Genomic DNA, 6,122 nt, shown 5'->3' on the forward strand with positions numbered 1-6,122 from the left:
GGGCTGCCCCCCAATTCTCTGTTTCTCCTCAGGGGTACAGCAAATAGACAGGACTATTTGGACATCCTTCCAAGTTGAATCAAAGGCCAGAGTTAGGGCCTGAAACCCTTCAGCAGACTTCCTAGGGTCTTCCGGAACCCAGCCCAGTCTCTGTTTGCGTTGGGCTAAGTTGGTTAAAGAGAAGGGCACAAGCACCCTGATTGTCCCTTTGCCATTTGCCACGTCCCTAAGAGGGCCTAATTCCCTGATCCTGGGTGATAGGAGGCTCCACTGCGAGTTACCCCGGAGGGACAGAGTCTCTCCCTCCCGGGGTAACGGAGGGTATAAAGAAACGTAGGGAGTGTAGATTGGTCAGAGGTATCTGAAGAAGGAGGTGCCTCTGGAGACCTGGTTTCCCCCCTGAGAACTGGGGAAGGTTAAAAGGGGATCATCTGAACTGTCGGAAGTGTTTTCTGACTCCCCTGGCTTTTGATTACGGAGCAGTGTAGAGCGGGGTTTTGGTAAAGGACCATGAAGGCTTGAAGATAGGGAACCCCAGTCCATTTTCCCATCTTGCGACAGTAAAGATCCAGTTGCAAGATGGTACTGTAATTTAGAGACCCGTTTGCAGGCCATTTTGCTGCATCCCCCAACCTGTGTAAAGGCCAGGCAGTGTTACAGGAAAGTTCAAGTTTTTCCCTTTTCAGCCCATTTATTTTAAAAAATTTCCAGTTTTTAAGGATACATTCCAGAGGTGTTTCTTCTGGCTTAGAGGATCATCCCGTGTTGAGGAACCTGCAACTTGGAAAGAGTGCTCCTAGAAATAAAGTCCACCGCCTCAGAGACATTTACGAGGAGGCTTTTGTCGGAAGGGGGTCGGAGTGTCCTCCAAATTCCCTCCTGACTTAATGGGATTTTGAGCATCCTGTACTCTCCCATTGCCTAACCAGATGTCTCTGGTCAACCCCGTCCCTCGCTCGAGGGGTCCCCAGTCAGGGATGTTTGAACCAGTGTCAGGGCGTTGCCAGGACTCTCCTTGAGGGGGATCTGTGGTCTGTAAAGTTTCCCTGTGCCGGGGTGTATTCCTCGAGACTGAGCATCTATAAAGCCTAGGATGTGGGCTGCTTGGAAGTGGCCAGTCCAATAGGTAGTCTGTAACAGTGTATGGGCTGCCAAGGCCTGGAGTGAAGGGGGTCCTAGAGGTACAGAGAGGAACTCCTGGGGGAATTGGAGTTGGGAGCAATGGAAGATGACACAGCGGTCAGGACCTGAGGGCCTAGAAGTGGGCGTATTCCCACTGGGGATTTTTTGGACATAGAGTAAGGTGAGAGACTAGACAGTGGAAGAACCCCAAACCCTTTTCCCTACCTCCTTGGTGTCTGTGATAAAACTGGGGAGAGCCTGATGGTTCCATCTGACACAGGCAACAGCGAGTTTGGACAGTGTCTCCCATGTAATTTAACATACGAACCCAGTTAGTTTAGGGTCTTTCTTTGGGGTGCTCCAGGGGCCCTTGGAAGCACCCCAACGTTAGCTGGAGATCAAAAGAACTTTACTTAGAATTTGATATTTGGGAAGTCTGTCAAAAGTTTTAAAACACCTGGTCAGACAGAATCACAGGTCGCTGTGAAACAATTGTTCCTTGCGCCAAGTAAGGTGAAAAAGAGATTCCAGACGTTAATACAGATCCCTTAAAGGCACAGAAACTCACACGATCTGTTATCAAAAGCAGCATTCCAGGAGAATTTTGTTCTGAGGGAGAGGAACCAAATCCAGTCTCACGTCAGCCTACTCATAAAACCCATTTACCTAAAGAAACTTAATCCAACCTTAGAAAATCCCGACCACATACAAAAGTCTTTTCCCAGTGGTCCTTTTCTGCAAACCTCCTGCAACTTTCTGTAACCATAGTTTGTCCCTTATTTTCTTTCCATTCAGAAATAACCAGTTTTAGGACAAAAATCATCCCTTTTTCCTTTCAACAAAATATATTTCCATTCCTCATACCTTTTCTGGACACACACGTGCTACTTCCCTTATGCAACTGTGGACTGTCTTCTACACTGGCATTCTACAGATTGGTAGAGAACATCTCAAGGTGGCACCAAACATCTTTGGTTTCTTGCTCACAAGAAGACAAAAGTGGGTAAATTTAGACCCGTTTAGCAATTAATGTTCCAATACTTCATCTTATTTGAAACGGCCTGAATAGTCAGGGAATTCCTGTCGTTTAACTTAATTTAGTTTCAAGTTACCAGCATTTGGAGGGACTGTTCTATTGTTTATTTATTCATTTAGGCTGTGCTGGGTCTCAGTTTCGTCATGCAGGATCTTTTTTTAGTCGTGGCGTGCAGACTTCTTAGTTGAGGCATGCACGTGGGATCTAGTGCCCCGACCAGGGATGGAACCCAGGCCCTCTGCACTGGGAGCGTGGAGTCTTGCCCAGTGGACCACCAGGGAAGTCCCTGGAGGGATTATCTAGATGGACACTTCCAAAACATAATTATTCCTATAGTGTTTACCAAAAAGCACTCATCTCAGTTACATTTAGTTAAAAATTTAATTGTATCAAGTTATTTTCCCTCTTGACAGATTTTATAACAAACAACATGCTCTTGCTGACTTCCAGTAACCGTAGGTACAATAAACGCATTATACTTAACGTTGATGCCCCTAAAAACAGGTCTGTATTGGGAATTCCCAAATGAGGACAGGGCGCTCTCACTGCCAGGGGCCCGGGTTCAATCCCTGGTCGGGGAACTGAGACCCTGCAAGCCACGCGGCACGGCCAAAACAAAAACAAAAACAGGTCTGTATTAATTAAACCCACAAGCTTAAGCTAGCTCTAATACCAGATATTAATTTAATATCAAATATTTCTCAGATCACATGAACCTGAAATGTATTCTGGTGAGTTTTCTTTTATATTTCTGAGGATGTTTATAAGTGCTCACTTTCCTTTAAGCCAATTAAATACAGCTCATTTATAAGTTAATTTTTACATAAAGACAGAATCAGAGATCTCAGTTTTCCCACTTGGATTTAGAAAGGCCTCTTTTTTTTCCTCAGGCTGGGGGACTACAGATGGATCAGGTAGTTCCTGAGAGTCCAGGCAGGATAGTTACATTGCAAAGGCAGAGGAGAGAGATGCAAGCCTCTCTCCCCTTTTTTTTTTTTTCTCTTTAAAATCCCAGTAAGTAACCCAAGGCTGGAGTCTCAGGCCATGTGGGCTGTGTTTGCATTTCAAGGCTTAAATACTCCATCGTGCCCACAGCGTCAGCAGAGGCTCGTAGGAGCAGTTGGACAGACAAAAAAAACTACATAAAACAGAACTACCGATGACAAAAACTTAAAGACACAAACAAGAAGTTATCAGGGTAAAGGGGACAGGAGTGCAGGTATAAGGCTCAAGGGAGAGGTACAGGGAGGAGGGACAGAAAAGACTGAAAAGGAGAGACAGCAGGAAAATAAAGGTGAGAACGCTGGGATGATTGGACTTCCAGCCCTGAATCTCCGGTCAAGGGGAGCTCGCTGGACCAGGTTCTGCACAGCGTAAGGCGAGCCTCTGCCCGCTCTGCTTGTCACCCGTCAAAGTGAGCCGTGGCCGGCCGGAGGGAGCAGGTCTCACAAGCTGAGACGAGTGATGCTGTAGCTGCCTGCCATCCACTCTCCCGGAAGGGGAGGACAGAGAGCAGGAGAGGGAAAAAGAAAAGGGGGAGGGGAAAGCGTTGCCTGAATGAGGGGCCTGAGGCCCCCAGAGGCCAGGAAGGCAGACTTACCAAACGTGATGCTGAAACAGGAGATTCAGGTGGCCATCTGTCAGCCACAGGGAAGCTGCATTCGGTGGTCCCCGAGGTGCCCAGAAGGGGACAACTGCCCCACAACGGGCGCCACTAAGTCTGATACCGGCCAGGGTTCTTGGCCTCCTCAATCAATAGAAACTCATCAGGGGCCAGAGAAGAAATTCAGGCAAGGCTTTAACGGGATCCCTGCCACAGAAGCGGGTAGGGAGAAGCCGTAGTAACAGGTTGCCTTGCTGGCTCCCCGGGGAGGGGCGAGCTGGTTCCTTCTATGGGGTGAGGGCAGGGATGTGTCGCGGGGAGGCCGGAGGGGTGCCTTAGGTGGTCTGCCCGCCCCTTTGTGGTGCTGAGTGCAGAGGGCATGCGCAGTACCCCGCTTTTGCGCCCGACCTCTGCTTTTGCTCTGGGCTCTGTAGACGTGGCAGTTGGGGTTTTTGGTCTTTTTGTATCTGGTCCATAATTTGCCCCAACTGCGCATGCACGCCGTCATTTTTCGTCCCTTGTAATTTCTTTGTATTTGTTGCTGGAGGAGACGGGTGTCCAGGTGCAGGCCCTGCAGCAGAGGCCCCAGGTCCCGGCCCGTCCCAATTCTACCTTGAAGTACCTCACAGTAACACACTTGCATTTCGCCCACACTTTTCTTGATCTGTTGTTGTTAACATTTTCTGTTCCTTGTGCTGTAATCAGTAAGTGCATTGTTGTTACTTTGTAGACAGGCGGGTATGTTTTAAAGGAGTACATGAGCCGTATCTTATCTGTTAAGCCGTGCAGTTAACAATTCGAAAGATCTTTGTTTACGTAGATGCAGAATTCTCTCATATTATTTTCCTTTTGTCTGTAGGACTTCTTTTAAGACTTCTTGTAGCGTGGGTCTGTTTGAGACTAATTATTTTTACTTTTATATTACATAAATGTCTTTATTTCACTTGAGGTTTTTTTTTTTTTTTTTGCGGTACGCGGGCCTCTCACTGTTGCGGCCTCTCCCGTTGTGGAGCACAGGCTCCGGACGCGCAGGCTCAGCGGCCGTGGTTCACGGGCCCAGCCGCTCCGCGGCATGTGGGATCTTCCCGGACCGGGGCACGAACCCGCGTCCCCTGCATCGGCAGGCGGACTCTCAACCCCTGCGCCACCAGGGAAGCCCCAGCACCACCTTCTTTCTCTTCTCCTTCTGGGGCTCTGGTCACATGAATGTTAGACTTTTTGTTTATGTCCCCCAGGTATCTGAGGATCTGTTCGTTTTTAACATTTAATTTTTCTCTTTGTAGTTCAAATTGAATAATGTCTATTATTCTCTCTTCACGTTCGCTGAATCTGTCCGTCCTGCTGTTGAATCTATACAGTGAGTTCGTGGTGCTCACTTTATCTTTCAGTTCTGAAATTTCAACTTGGGTTTTCTTGGTATCTTGTATTTCTCTTATGAGATGTTCTATTTTCAGCATTTGTTTGAGGAACGTTTGCGATAGCCTCTTGAGAGTATTTGCATAATAAACATATTTCTCAGATAATTCCAACATCTTGGCCATTTTGGCACTGGTATCTGTTGATTGTGTTTTCCTATGTGAATTGAAGTTTTGTGGTTTTCATATGCTGAAGAATTTTTTAACTGTATCCCAGGTGTGTGAGACCCTGGGTCTTATTTTAAAACTACGGAGACAGGTACTTATGTTTTATCAGGCAGCCCACCTGGATAGATTCAAGCAGTAAGTTTCAACCTGCTTCCGTGAGCGGTAGTTCACTGTCAGCTCAGTTCAGAGCCTTTGTGGTTTTCTTCTGAACTGTCCCAGGTGTGCATCGCGTAATGGCAGTCTGTGATCTGGGTGTGCGTGGACTCTGTGTTCCCAGAGTCTGTAGTGTGCTAATCAGAAACAAATCCATGCATGTATGAGTGGGGCTGAGCCCTGGAGTAAAAGAAGACGTTTTATGGGATCACTTTCCTGAGCTGCTTTCTATCCACGATCTCCTGGTGCTTTCTGTGCCAGCCCTTTTTTGATCCTCTGGGCAGAAACTTGGGCCTCTGGTTCCCCCGCTCTGCCTGAACTATGTTTGGGTCCACATCCAGGCCCACGCAGTGGGAGGAGAGAGAGGGGAAAACGCAGTGGGAGTTGACCCCACCCTCTTGGTCTCAGAGCTTCTCTGAGCGGGAGAAGTTTTCCTTCCTCAGAGTACTGACCCTCCCCCCGCCCCCGCTCCTGCACCAGCCGCCACCAGTCCTGCCACAGAATGGCCTGGACCTGCCACGTGAGAGGATGGAGGGATTCCATGCTCACTTTGAGCATTGGGAATCCCCCTGTTCACTCCTCCAGCCAGAAGTGGAAGTTTTCTCCTGGATCTCTGTCTGCGCCA

The sequence above is a fragment of the Phocoena sinus genome, chromosome 19 (genome assembly GCF_008692025.1).
Source record: "Phocoena sinus isolate mPhoSin1 chromosome 19, mPhoSin1.pri, whole genome shotgun sequence".
NCBI lineage: Eukaryota > Metazoa > Chordata > Mammalia > Artiodactyla > Phocoenidae > Phocoena > Phocoena sinus.